Source organism: Styela clava, chromosome 9 (assembly GCF_964204865.1).
Source record: "Styela clava chromosome 9, kaStyClav1.hap1.2, whole genome shotgun sequence".
Classification (NCBI taxonomy): domain Eukaryota; kingdom Metazoa; phylum Chordata; class Ascidiacea; order Stolidobranchia; family Styelidae; genus Styela; species Styela clava.
Window position 1 is genome coordinate 17111102 of NC_135258.1, and position 15895 is coordinate 17126996.

The 15895-nt window shown below is 35.7% G+C and overlaps 1 long non-coding RNA gene across 4 annotated transcripts in view; it reads left to right on the top strand.

Annotated features, from left to right (window-relative positions):
* Positions 1-10854: 10854 nt before the first annotated feature.
* Positions 10855-15895, top strand: part of LOC120339939 (uncharacterized) — a 116409-nt gene continuing 111368 nt past the window's right edge. For 3 of the 4 annotated variants that reach the window (XR_013477954.1, XR_013477951.1, XR_013477952.1), the window contains exons 1-4: positions 10855-10935; positions 11584-11645; positions 12512-12613; positions 14244-14365. This is a non-coding gene — a long non-coding RNA (uncharacterized LOC120339939). The remainder of the gene's footprint in view (positions 10936-11583; positions 11646-12511; positions 12614-14243; positions 14366-15895) is intronic. The other variant, XR_013477953.1, reaches the window with a different exon arrangement.

Consider the following 15895-nt stretch of genomic DNA (forward strand, 5'->3'; position numbering starts at 1 on the left):
AAAATGAAAAATTGTGGGCAGATATCGTTAATAAATACTGATTACAAAATCCTAACGAAGAAATTAGCGATTAGTTTGAAATATCTTTTACGAAATATAATATATATATAAATTGCATATTTGCCATTTTACAACCGACCGTTATAAATATATTCAATGGGTGCATTGGCTTTAACATAATTTTGGTAATTTTGAATCATGAGCCACCACGTACTATTTTTACCAGTCGGTTTTGGCGTGCTCATTTCAAACTGATTTCATAAGAAGAGACGGGTGAAAGAATTAATTGCAGTGCACATGGATTCTCTCAGGGTCGCCATATTAGTAGCATAAGATACTATTTACCTCTGGAAAGAGGAAATCTAATAACAATGATTAACGTATTGCAAACCATGTCAAGTCAATCAGTACATTTGTGATCATGACCATTCCAATATATTGTATTCGAAATTCATATAATGTGAAAATTGTGGTAAAGTGTACGTAATTATATCAGGAAAAGCTAAAACATCATCAATTTACAACTTTACTCGAAGAATATAAACCAGCACATGGACGTATTTTTTTAATCAGTTGGTAATCTTGGGGATAATACAGGCCTTGGCATTCAGTTTCCGAGATAAATATAGCGATGAGTACATGTTAAGTCTGTTACTCGTAAAAGCTCATAAAATGATTAGGGTGCTCGCCGTACATGGAGTTTGTGCATTCCTTCTATATGCAGTCAGAGCAAAGAGTGTGTGTTTGTATAAGCAAATTTACTGAAAGCAAGGATACGCGCATCGCTCAAAAATATAAAATAATGATCTCTGAGCAAAGTTACAGGAGGCAAATGAAGTTGAGAGAGCTTGTGATACTTTAAATAATCATGGCGTAGAAATAAGAATTGTTATTCGTTAGGACTGCTACACGAAATAAAAACTTCATCACAAAACTTAGATTTTGAAATGTTTGTTTGTTGAATACAAAATTTATCACGAATGTAAAATTCGAATTATTCGTTTGCTGAATATGGAAATATTTACAAAATCTCGAATTTTAAATCTTTGATTACCGAATATGAGATATAATCTGCACAGCTATTTGCAAATTTACGAAATTTCTTTTCTGCACTTGTTTCAGTCCTATACATCGTTCAAAAGAATATGAGACAAAATAGGCATATGGTTTGCATTGTAGTGTTGGGAGTGACGGTGTCGTAGCAATTGTGTTCATCAGACAGTGGGTAAAAATTACTAATCGAGTACGCTGTGAACAATCAAATGGAGATAAACAAGAGATCTATGTTCAAATATATGGGCACGTGGCGCCACATAGCGATTGGTCCAGTAATCAAAGCGAATTTTTTCTGTTACAAAGAACAACAACAACATAATAATAAATAATACAGAATGCAGCCAGGCACAATGAATACGACGGCAAAATAAATGACAAGAAAAAGTAAACACTTAAAAGGTGGTAATCACGCCCTAACGGTCTAGATCAGTGTTCTTCAACCTTTTTTTAGTGTGGTATACTTTTTACATATTTGCAAGAACTTTAAGCAGATTGTGAAATAAACTAAAACTGCCATACTGCAATGTCACCATGAAATCTAATAGGCTACTGTCCGCGAGTTTTAAACGGTGTACATTTGACTGACGGCCCGATCATCAACGGAAATAATGTTCAACGTAAATCAAGCAAAAAAAAGTCGGTGATTGGACAACAATTTTGATTTTTAAGTTTACCGCAGACAATACTTTCCATTGAAGTTACACTTTAATTACTCATTGTATTTGTAGATGTGTTAACAACTAATTCATTTCACCATTTTAACCCAATTTTCTTAAATGTGTGATAATTATGATAGAAATACATTCGGTCATTATCGATTGTTTGAGCAAAAATTCATTTCATCTCAAAAGTATTCCAAGATATTAGGAGGAAGTAAAAATCTACCACGGAGGGTTAATTCATACCTCAGAAAGAATACCTAAGTTCATAATATGCACTATTTTTTACGGCGATCAACGAGATCCGTCAAAGATTTTAGGCTAGAGCGAAATGTTATCAGGAAAACATGTTTCTGCCTGGGCCCGAACCACTTTATGGGGATCGTTTGCAAACGCGACGACCACTACACTACGGAAAAACATCAGGGTCGGTTTCAAGCCGATTCGACGAACCACGGATGTATGCGTTTCCTATGTGTAGAAGTCATCACGTTCGCCTAACACGCGAAAGATCATTGTTAAGTCTCCCAAGAGTATTGTTTCTTATAATATGACCCACCGGCGTATGCGTTTCTGTAGTGTAGTAGTCATCACGTTCGCATTACACGCAAACGGCCCGCATCGTTTTAAAATTAGTATTTATCTAGTTGTATTAGGAAGGATTCGAAAATTGGAATTTCCTATTTTTATTTTAACCTTCTTAATTTTGAGCGGTAGCGAGGGTGTTTATTTTTTGCCCTTGCTTTAGAAAGGATCCGAAATTTTGGAACGAACGATTTCATGGCATTCAAAGTAAGACACAAAGTGGTAAGGGCGTCGTTTTTAACACTATTTTTCTCTATTCAAGAGCTAATCACTGATAATTGGCCGTTTTGGGGCTTACTATCAATTCATACTCCAAATTAATAATCCGATTTGGCAAAAATGCGCGATTGTATAGCCTGGAGAACTCGGCGGTGAAATAAGTCTATAAAGGGGAATTTAACGTAACATTAGATATCAGTGGCTGCCTATATCTTGCCTTGTTCGTAGCGAAATCGGGCGAATAAGCATCCGTGATACGTCATATCAAAAAAAATAAAATTGGGTTGCCAAATTTTGGGCTGGCTACGCCCTTACCGATGTAAATAAAGCAGGCGATTATTACGGAATCATCAATTCTTATCGATACTTGGAAGTATAAGATTGGGATTTCAAATTTGGGGATAAAAAATGGAAAAAGTTCACACATTTATATATTGTAGAAAGTAAGCATAAACAACAGATAGGCTATAAAAGGGATGTTTTGTACAAAACTTCCACCAATGCTTAAAAGGAGAAAATTAGTAATTATCCAGTTAAGAATGCATATTGCGCCAAACATGACAATTTTTATTCAATCCGAACCAACTGGATAATTATAAATTTTTAATTTAAAACATGGCAGGATTGTTTCTATCAAATCTTACAATTTGTGTATTAGTGGCGGAGGCTTTGTACAAAAGATTCAATGAGATTTCCAATAAAATTTGAAAGCATGATCATGAATATGTTGCTAGCTTAATTCGTAAAGTGAGATCTTTTGAACTATGGGAGAAGTGAAACAAAAAAATAGCTTACTTACGTTGGTAGGGAAAAATATCAGCCTTTGACATATAAATGCGAAATGTATATTGTATTCCAGACTGAGAAATCGGTGCCTTTTTATTAATAAAATTGCATTCTTACCTATTCCGGGGATCGGTGAAGAATCAGCCACAAGGCAAACCTACAATTTAAGTTTTATATGTCCTGACTTCTTCAATTCACTTATTTTTATACCCTGGTGACTCTCCTCTCTCTGGTTTCTGCGACTGACCCCGACTGGATGCCGTCCTTGCATGTTATAATTACCTGTGGTATCCGACTTCCTTCTTGTGTGTTGCCGGCGCTCTGTCTGTTTTGTGCCTGACCCCGTCCTGCTAACTTCAGTTCAGTAACTTCAGTTACTGGCTTTTTGATTTCCCTAAAGTGTTTTTGGGTACTCACTCTGCTTTCTGCCGCTGACCCGGACCTTCTTACTCTGCCTAGTTCACAACTAACTTCCTTCCCGTGTCATGGGGCACTCTGTCCTTCACACCCACTCAGCGCCAGATTAACCATTAAACAATATAAGCACGTGCTTGGGGCACCAAGCAAAGAGGGGCACCACAGAAACTTTCGAACAGAATTTTATATAGTTTATCGGTGTTTATTAAAATATTATGAGTTCACCAGACAACTCAAACTTCAAAATGTTTGCTTATTTTTTGTCTTCAAGTATCATTTTAACCTTCTTCATTAAAAATAAACACTGAAACTTATTTATTGGACACGGAACGGCCTATGAGTCGTTTTTTTAAATTGTTGTTTTTTCTTCCTAATATTCTCCTTGTTGCTGCAATTTTGTTTTAAAAAAAAATTTTTTTTTCTACAACAATTGGACCAATGAACTATTTGCACTATATGGCGGTTCCACGACCGCATTTCAACGATCTAGTGGTCAGAGGAGTCGGGAGTTTTTTGGTAAGGTAGACCGGGGTGGTCCAAACCATGTCATGCTGACACATTTCGTGCTGCACACAGAACAATTTTAGCGTATATTTGTATCTAATAGCAGAACGCTTTTGAGTTTTTTTTTAGCTATTTCAACTGGGTTGGGATTCCGAGATTCAAACTCTTTTTTTCTAACGCTTTGTGCCTTTATTTTAGTAACAATACTCCTCTGTTTTCAAGCGTGGGCCATGTGCCAGTAGTGACGAAACGCAGAGCCGATTTAACGCCGCGCAATCCAGTTTTTTTTAGCTAGGTCCCGAAATACCAACTTCGACGGACTTGGTTGTTATTTGACGATGGCACTAAGCTTGCTCACGCTGCCAGTTTTTAAATTACCCAAATATAACAATTGGTAATTAAATGCGGAAAACACGGCGGAAATTATTGCCCCTCATTCAGTGTCTGGTATAATTTCAGGTAATATATCGTCACGCTAATAACCGAATTGCGTAAGTCATTTTTGGCGATTTTGAGTTTTTTATAAAATAGGTATTTATGTAATGCTGCGCACCTGTCTGTTAACTCAGATTTTATTTTAGGAATTTCGAAACCCCTAAAAATGGAGATTTAGTATGACATGCACATTTGTGCAATTATTTCGTCATACTGAATTATCCTTGTTACCGCAGTACTATTGTGACGTCACAAAGGCAAAATAACCTCGGCGAAGTATTTTCGAGTTTTTGCATCTTGGATTCTAGCTTAGCGCGTATTAATTTGAATTTTTACTACAGTATAGGAAGATGTACACTTGTGATATTCACTGTCCGAGTCAAATTTACCTTGGTTGGCTTTTATATTGGGTGCATTGCTGTTTTATTCTTTATATTTAATCTTAGTCCTATTTCGGTGGGTGTGCAGAACGTGTTATATTGATGAAATATATATTTTTAAACATAAAAAATGATTTAATTGAAACTGATTAGCTATTTTGGGGATTAGACATTGTAGATACTGAGAATTACATTCGTTTTTGGAATGTTTAGTTTTCAGGACTGGTGCATATAGTGAAGTTGCAAATTGCGTATGTCACCAAGTCATAGACACATTTCTGCCTAAGTCACAGTGCGCCATTATGGCGTCACTTAACTGCGTCATACAAATTAACTTAAATCCGGCTACGATCAAAAAATTGAACCATGGCAAATTATTGACTCTCAATTGCATAACAAAATCATTAGGAAGTTTTTTACGTTTTTCTCATAACTGCTAAAAATGACTTACGCAATTCGGTTATTAGCGTGACGATATGTTACGAATAAATATAGTTTGAAGCGACATTAAACGCGATGTGCGGAAAATACAACGGTAATTCCCGGGAATTAATTTTGAAATAACTGGAGGCTTTATATATCTTTTTTAAAAGAACGCGTCCAATGCAACATGATATTACTATGATCAGAACGGTAAACTCTCGTTAAATTTAAAGTTAAATGTAAAGTAAGTTAACTCGCGATATTTCTATCACTTTTGGGTTTTTTTCGACTTGCGGCCCGCGAGACCTTCTCAAAAGTTGTTGCGGCCCTTCAACCTCTCAACCTTGAACCAGACAAAGTTAGATCACTAGGTACCGGTCAAATGTTAAACTACAACTGTGATTTATATCGTTTGGTATTTCGATTCACGTTGAGACTGGAGGCAGGAATTTCTATTGTCACACTCTATCAGGATTAGAGCTCAACCGATATATCGGTCCGTTATTGGGTGTTTACCGATATATCATATCGGCAGTAAGCGGCTGATATTTTATAACAGTTAAAAAACCTAAAAATGTTCGTAAAAGTCGTTTTATTTACTGTTGGTTGTGATTATTTTTAATGAATAATAACTTATGTGGTTTATTGTTTTTTATGATTAAATTACACATAAGGGGGCACCAAAGTCTTCAGGGCTTAGGGCACCAAAAAGGCATATTCCGCCCCTGCACCTTGTTCCTGACTACCTTCCTGTGCTTTGGCCACTATGTCTGACCCTGGCCTGCTCTACATGGTTTACAACTTCCTTGGTGTGTTTCGGCCACTATGCCTGCGTTCTACCGCTGACCACGTCTCTTGACCCACCGTCAAAATATCACTTAGCAGCTTTTCGTCGAGGATAATTCGGTAATTACCATGCTGCGTTCGTTTGCGCCGTAGCCTGTATGATGCACATGAAATAAATCCAACCAAGAGTGTAAAATCTTTCAACAAAAGTTTGTAAAGAAGGCCCTCTTGCCAGGTTACCAGTCCGTGTCAGTTATAGGGTAAATCGGTTATGCTGTCCAGTTAGTCTAGTTATCAAACATAGAATCATTTATTGATGCAATCCAGTGATTTTGAATTTCTTTTATTGGTGAAGCATAACCCCAATGGAACATTTAAGAGGCTCGAGGAATCCAGTGCGATTGATTAGTTGTTTGAATGGCAGGCAACATATAGCAAATCTAATACAGACACAAAATGATTTTTATCCAAGTGTCGCAAGTTTTACAATAGTGGCAAATGTAATAGGATTACGAGTTGGGTTGCGCGAGACTAACTTACTATATTTTAAGATGTTGTTGACTATAGGTCGAGTATTTCATGTATTTTTATAGTTTTTCTTGGCAGTTTAGTGTGGTGGCCTGTAACTTTGCTCAGAGATCGGTGTCCTTTATTTCTGAGTGAGTGCGCGTGATGTTATCAAGCTAGGCTTTTTCAGCTCATCCACCTATTAGACACTGAGTGTGCATATGGATTGTTACAAGTCAGTGAAACAAATATGCATTATACAACTGGAGATCCAGAGTTCAGAGCTAAGTCGCGCTTATATGCAGATCCTAACCTAAACTAAAACCATAAAGGCACAAGTAAGCATTCTTACTGCTCCAACTTAAAATGGGCCGGAATCGCTTCTCTTGTGTTCTTCCTTAGCTTGGTAAGTTGGGAGAGAGCCTTCAAAGGATCAATGAAATTGTGCATGAATTAACAAAATTCAACAGTCAATGTTATGGTTGACACGCATCATTCAACTGAGCCAAGTTTGGCAAATTTTTCCAACCAGTAGTAGCTAGACTAGCCCTACTCGTGGCCACAGTTATGAAGTTGAGACGTTGAGCCCTAGTTTTGTGAAGCTGATGACTTTATGTAAATGTTTAATCTATGGCTGCAAAAATGATATATCATGAGATTTTTCCACCGGTAGTGGGAATGCATACAAAAAAAAACATCTCTTGCATAGGGCGTTCGCATAGGGCTAAATTGGTCGCCATGTCAATCACGCCATTGTGAAGTTGTCGCCCAACTAACGACCGTTGAATATCGCGTCACCGTCGGTCTAAAGCTGACTAACTTTTTGCGGGTGGTGGCATTTTCGTTAACCGTCGGCCTAGCTTTTTGATTGTCAAGTTCAATATCAAGTTTACAGCTTTTGGTTTTGCTGTAAAGCAACAAACCTCCAAGAACTGTACAGAGAGAACGGGATCGCAAGTGTTACCGTATTCATATTACTGGCAACAACACTATTTCCAACACATTTTTTGGGGTCATCGATACCTCTAACAATAGATCAAAATGACCAATGTCGTAGCATAGTTACGCTCTCTTATCGGCAAACGCATACGGTTTAATAGAGAAGGAGTAATCTCACTTTATGAAAATGTGATATTTTTGTGCACGATAGATGTGATATTCCAAAGTAATAAAAAGTTTATAACTTCTGCTCAATGATTTTAAAACAATGGTAGATCTCTAAAAAATGCCTACGTTTTATAAATCAGTTAATCGTGATTAGAGGGATTCGTTTACAATTTTTGTTTCCGAAGGCCTGCAAAATACGGATCTTTTGTACAGAGCCTCCATTGCTAATGCAAAATGTGAAAAAAACCACGTTCTGAAATAACAAGTTAGTAACTATCCAGTTGCGGTTCGGGTTAGGAATGATTTGAGGTTTTGAATTTCCGACGCAATCTGGATTCTTATCCCCCACCCACCCTAGAAATGTAATTGAAATATTTATAATTTACATTTAATTTTTTGAGCGAAGGCGGTGGTTTTTTATAAAGAATCTTCATACAAAGGATCCCGAAATACTTTCTGAGGCATTATCAACCAGAATTTTGCATATTAACGCGACACAAAATGTCATGAAGAAAGATTCGATAATGTGTAGGTTGATATTACCATTGGGGGAAAGGGTAAATCGTAACGAATCCTAAAATTTTTATGCAACTGTCGACGCAATTAGGCAGGCCACTCGTGAAAAGAGACCACTTTTTCGACAATTAATGTTTTTTACCGGTATGTTATGTTGTCGGTTAGCGATTTTGCAGTTGTGCAAAGTATTTCATTGGCGACCATAGTAGTCTATTTATAATTTATTATAAATTAAATATAAATATATAATGCGGCTGCGCCCACAAATTAAAAACATTACTATGATGAAATATCACTTCACATCCAATCAATCAATCTACCGCCATAAAAATGCTGTGGTATTCGAATGGAAATTCGGATCTCGAACATCCGAGCCGAGCGTTTATATTGCATTATATAATTGAATAACATCAGCTGTATGGATGCCGTTGTTCGTTTAGTAGATGAAAAACAACAGGTATCATACGGTAGCACAACTAAAAATTGTGCGGCCCGCTCACTCAGCGGTGACTGATAAAGTGGCCCGCGGCAGCAAATGGGTTCGTCACCCCTGGTCTAAAGGATAATGGCAAAAGGTAAATTTTTCTTCCTCCACCCCTGCCTGGTTTTACTTTGAAATGTGAAAAAAATTACTCATGTTTGCTAAACTCGATTCTGCAGATAAATAAAAATAAAGTACTTCATTGTTACGTAACATTAAAGGCAAACACTACGCAATGAAAAGTAATCGACATAGAAAGGTAAAATGAATTTATTGATTCATATACGCAGCATTTATATAAAAAAAAATATATATCCAATCATATTTTAGGTATGTTTAACACAATTCTGTTAGTTTTCGCGGCGCATTTGGCAACTCGCTGCATTACATCATTTTTCTTTATCAATTTCATTTTTGGTGTTCCGTGAGGCGACATAAAAATTGCGAATGTTCCGTGGCGAAAAAAGTTTGAGAAACGCTGGTTTAGGGTAGGGGTGGCGGGAGTAAGCCGCCGGCAATCCCCTGATACTAAATTATCGCCTACGGTATTCGAACCTGCGAATCCAAGCGGGGTAAGAGATCAAGCGTATTCCTGAGGCTTAGCACGATGCGCCACTCAACGCGAACGACGTCAGCTGCAGTGCACTGGCTGACATAGATACTGAATACATTAAAATACGTGTATACCCTTACCCTGAATCAGGGGTGGGCAACTTATCTAGTCGACAGGCCAGATGTGAGAAAATGAAGTCCTCGGTGCGACGGATTATTACAAAAAATACTTCGGTATCCAATCGTTGTTAAATGCTCGACACTCTCTGTCAACTTTACGTTTCTTGGGATATTCCATGGTTAATAAAGTGCTTCATACGGACATAGGGTCTCCGCGATCTATTCGTTTACTCAAAATGGCATTAACAACATTTAAAAGGCAGCAAATACATCCGAGTTATTAAATATAGTAATTTCAATTCACTCATTAATATTGATCGGTAAGTTAAAATTTGTTTTTGTTACCTTCTTATTGTGGGGTTACGTCAATAACAGTCCACCTCTTCACGAACTCCATAACACCAAATATTTGAATGGTCTCGAATAGATGATTTATATATTATCAGTTGTTGTCGTCGGTTTGCTCTTGTATTGAGCAGTCAATTATTTACTTCACATAGAACCGTGATTAATGCTGTTGCTGATGTTATGTTTCCGCCGTTTGGTTTGGGCGAAGAAATTACTATACAGTAGGCACCAAAACAACTTCACATTATGACCTCCCTTTTTAAACGACATAGCCGGCACGTTTTTGTACGAAAACTTAAAATTATTCTTGGCTGCGCAAATCAATGAGCTAAGATTTGTACGCCAATGCATAGAATGCATTGATATAACGCTAAACTTGTACACGCCGTTATTCTTTCATTGAGTTGTGGGAGGGTTACATTTTTGATGGCATTCACGTGCGCGTTTACTCTACAAATATAAACAGACAAATATAATGGAATTGCTGGATTCTTTGTACTAAGCTCCCGTCACTGATGCAAAAGTGTGTGATCTGAGATAAACACCCCTGTCACGTTTTAAAATAAAAAATAAGTAAATATGCAGTTAGGGTTTTGGGTTAGGAACGATTTGAAAATTTGAATTTCCGACTGAATCTGAATCCCTCACCATATCTGAATATTTACTATTTCTATTTAATACGAGCGTTGGCGGGGTGTTGTTTTGGGGCGGTGTTTGGTACAAAAGATCATGAGAATATTACTGTGAACTAGGTATTATACGATGCATGAAGCAAATCCCAACCGTCATTTGCATTCTGCATCGTTGAGATCATGCGTCAGAAGCGTGATCGGCTAGTAACGACAACCTGGAGTAATTAAAGTAATCAGTTAAAAACAATTGATTACTAACAATCAGTTAGCTTTTTTCGTCAAATATTTTTGCGCGGGAAGCCACAAGCGACATCGCGTTTAGTCAGTCACAAATGTTCGTGGTAAAATGAGGTTTGATTTTGTGTATGATGTGTGGATAGGCTGACTGTGGGTTATGACAGTGAGTTCGAAACAATATTCAGGTGAGCTAAATGTTCTTTATACCTATTGTTTTCATTGATATTATATTTCTTTCATTTTACTATTGTATAAGTGGTAAATTAGAGGTTTTCGGGCATATACGAATTGGGATTATTAACCAAATACAGAAGTCTAGATTGATGGATGATTCTCTTTTGTATCGAACTCACTAACAGCGGGTTCCGTCGTTTCCTCACAAATAGGCCGTAAAAAGAAACTTAAACGTGATACACTGATCTACGTGACTACGTAAGCTGCATTCAACATGGTACGCTTTACATGAATGTAATGCATAACTTTCAAATCTTTCGCAAATGTAGCGCAAAATCCATGGTTTAATAGAGATTCGCCGTAGCCTTTCAACTTTAATATATTACTGTGTATAGATTGGATCTTTGTACAAAGACCCTACTAACGTTCAAAATAAGAGAATTCGTAATTATCCAGTTTAAGTTAGAAAGGCAGATTGCGCTGAAACTTCAAATTTTTAAATCATTCCTAACCCCAAATGGATAATAACTAATATGTCATTTTAAAACGTGGCGGGAGCTTTGTGCAAAAGATCCGATAGATTCAGTCCAACTGTCCATCGAGTATGCTAGCTACAGTTCTGCGATAGTTTATTTATCAATATCTTAACTTTTTTTCAGGTGCAGAAATATTAAAGGTTAAAGATTCAAAGACACAAAGTAACGGACGGGGAATATTACAAGTAAATATTATTTGAACATTTTATTTGACTTTCGACGCCTATTGATTCCTGTATACCACTGTTTTCGTCTAAAATGCTAAACAATTCGATGCGAGCGCACCGCGTCTCGGGTCTTCCGATCAGAGTCAGCATTGTTATGCCATGGGCACTAATTTGATCGCGTGTTTTCTCTCGAAATTGTAAGATTTACATTTTGCACAAGTTTTAATAATTGTATTTCGAAGCAGAAGTCCAAAACAGTACTATAAATATAATACCTTGTATCAAATTGGTGTACTCTTTGCGCCCCCTAAAATTCGTTGCGCGCTTCCCTGCTCGATAGCGATCCCGAGTTTGCGATCCCAACCGTGAACAATGCGATACTGCTACAAGTTACTGATCATAGGTAATTAGTCATATACTCCATCAAACAGTAATAAAACTACATTGGGTATTTTGTTGTTATTTCAATATTTGCACTTTGAAAACTACACCTGATATGTTATAAAGTATATACCTATTTGAAATTTAATGGCAATCGCTGAAGAAATTTTATTCGTCTAAATTTTCTAAGTTTTGGATTTTATAAAATTATATGTCAAAATTTACCCGTTACGTATTTTATTAAAACTCACGTATATTTTTGAAGAAAATATTCAGAAAAGAGTCTTACTTTAAGAATACAAACTGAGGTACAATATGATACACTAACCTATCATTTTAAATAACTATCATTTTAACATAAGCATAGCTTTGCAGTGTCTCTGTCAAATAACATTTGTGTGAATTAACTACTTGGAAATGCCATAGTATGCTCAACAAAATTTATTTTAATTCAAATTTAGAATTGGCTTAAACAAAATCACGACATATATATTAATTTTCAGCATTTTAAAACAGGACAATTTATCATTGCACCAAAAGAAATTTGTCAAGTGTCAGGTTTTCATCATTGAGTGAGATGGAGGCCCATCAAGTCTGAAGAGCAAGTATGTAACCAAATCATTTGAAATCTTTCAATTTACATGTCTATAAATAAATGATATATTGTATTTTTTCGGAAAATCTACAGACAAATTATTCCTTTTAATATATTGAGTATAAGCTTAGTTTTGTTTCGTCTGTCAAATGAAATTTTCTATAAATTACAACCTCAAAATTTCATAACAACATGATTCGCACAACTACCGTTTTATTCTGGCTATTGAGTCGGCCCAATGAATAAGGCGGGGGTCATTTTTTAGAAATAAAATTGGGCTTTTTTTCGTTCCCACCCAATAGCCGAGACACAATATTGCATTACATTATATATGTAGTATATTATATATGTAGTATATAGTATAATGGCCGTTTATGTCACACAATATTCAGTCCATGACAACGACAAGAATTTAAAATGTCTTTCTATTTTAATTTAATTGTGTTCATGGTAACTCGCGGTTGCGTCGACTTACAACAAGATGAAAGCATTACTTTTTTAAAATGCCACGGCAATCGGCGAACATAATAATGTGAGAATATATTTCCCGATTATATTTAATTTTGATACATATTTTTTGCGATCTTGCGAATTTGTTATCGCCGTTAGGAAAATCCTACTTTCTGCTATAAAGTTCCAGAAAGTACAACTTGATTTAGTACTTATTAAAAAGATATTCAAAGTTTATTAGTAAATCAAAAATACATATTCATCGTCTTGCTTTACTATTAAATTAATTGTGATGATTTTAATCTGCAATTGTGTTGACGAAATAAAAGCAATATTACTCAGAAAATATCAAAGTGGTTAAGTGTCCGATTATATATATTTTTTGATTCGTATTTTTGTGAATTCGCCAAATAAGAGCTATTCGTACAATAGCGCTCCAGTACTGTACGTACCAATGTAGGGCAAAGAATCGTAAGGAAGAATGCCCTGGTACGTACGTATAATACGGTAGCACCCGAAATTTTGCGATATGTAATGTCTAAAAAAGCGTTATTAATCGGTCTCGGACGATCATAAAACAAAACTTATGGTGCTATCCGTTTTATTTTTAGTATTTTGTATTACCACTTTTCAATTTAAAAAATTTAAGTTGCCACCACATTGACACCTACCAGAAATAAAATATTTTTCGTTGTTCGAACTCGGAAATTCGTAAGTGAGTTGTGAAATCCAATCGTTTGATTAAGCGACGCGTCACCTGTTACCAAATTTTCGAATAGTAAATTGCTATTCTAATAGTTGAATATTGAAGTATATGCCCAGTCCAACACATTGACCAGTAATTATTTACTCGAATAATTTACTCGTTATTTGAATAAACTTCCCTTTTATGTTTCATGTAAATCGTAACTTGGCTGATAGTTTCGCAAGTTTCATTTGCAGCCCGCAGTGAATTTCTGGCTCGTTGCGGACTTATTCAAATGCTCCGCGGACTCATTTGAGACCGCGGATTCTGGTTGGGAAACACTATTCTAAAGTATAAGCATGGCTTCTCTGTGCTCCTGTCAAATTACATTTTCTGTAACCTGTAAACTTAGACTTAATAATGACAGAGTTCGAACAACTATATTTAATTCAAATCAATATTATACAAAATTTACCTACATTTTATTATTTCATATAAATTTCAGCTTTCTGAAACACTTCTTGAAAGCGGGAAAGACAATTTATCATTATATTTAAAGACATGCTGGAGGCAATTGTCCGATTATGCATCACTGAGAGAGGTGGCTGCCTCGAGTCTAAAGAGCAAGTATGTTATCATAATCTATTGAATTTTCCTAATTTACATTCATCACCATTATTCACAGATCCCCACAATAAATTTTGAAATTGTTATTTATTACTATTCCTAAGTAGGTTAAAATTACTTTACTTAATTTAAATGGTAAACATTTTTGATAGGCTTAATACCAGACATAAATAAATCTAAATTTCATAGATAAATATATTAAGGCTGTAAACTCAACAAACATAATATCAAATTTGAGGTCGAACACCCTTTTGGTGTTTTTGGAATACTGAAAAAGTTCCAATAACGTACGCGATGGCATTTTGGTAGAATCGCCGATAGTTTTTGTCAGCGTGACGTGTTTTTATTAAACAACTTATGTGCTTATTCTCGTTGAATCACAAATTTTCCCTGGCATATGCATGTATTGTTCCACGAGGCCTACGATAACTTTTTTTTTTCTTGTGCGGAATTATGAGTTCAGTGTGGAAACAAGTTGGAATACTATATTATAAAAATCGGTGGGGAGAATCGGCATTATAAAATATTAAAACTAAAATCAAAAACGGAAGATTTCACCATTAGTTTTGTTTTGGCAGTCTCGTAGCAGATTGAAAACGCTTTTGAGACATTGTAAATTTGTATTATATTAGGATTTCTTTAAATTGTGTACAACTATACAATATAGTAACTGAAATCGAAACACGGTGAATTGTTCGCGCGATGTACCTTTTGTCTATTTTAAAACTAACGATGGAGCCCAATACGACTTTTTCTCCGTATGTGACGATATATAAGATAATTAATGCAAAATATATCGATCAATTTTTTTTGCAATATTTTAAATTACAATCGTCCGTATTTTGTCCATATCTTTAAAACAATTTTGAGTGCCGAAAAAACAAATCAAATTTGACTAACCTCAAAATACGATTCCGGTCTACGTATAGTTGGCAGTTTGAAACGTATTATATGCAGTTTTTAAATAGTGATTTTTCATTTTAATAATCGTAAAAGTTTTCTCGACTAAATTCAAGTAACGAGAACACCATTAAATTACTATGAAATTACTATCACAAGACATTTTAAATGCTTGCACCGGCTATGAATGGAATTTTTTACTCGAGAAAAAACTTTTTATCCACTGCGATCCTACTTATAGATAATGTCACATTTGAATTTACGCTCGTTATCATATTTCGACGCTACTGGTGTCAAATTTTATCAATGATGTTATTACTTTTTTTGACAGTCACAAAATTAGCCAAGTCATTATTTTAATAAGTAATCGAATGGCTCGCGGAGCCCCTAAGTTTCTCTCACCGAGCACATTGAGAACCTCAGCACTAATAGACCAAGGGAGAAATTTTCGTAAGAGTGTTTGAAGTATCGTTGTACATGTTTAATACCCGAGTTTTAGGCAGAATATTGTACAATTTTAGCATCTTTTCGAAAATTAGCTGTTTGCATCTAATATTTAAATATTCACTCCAGCTTACCATATTAAGATTTTGTGGCAACGCTTCCAAATGGCCAAAAACTTAATATGGA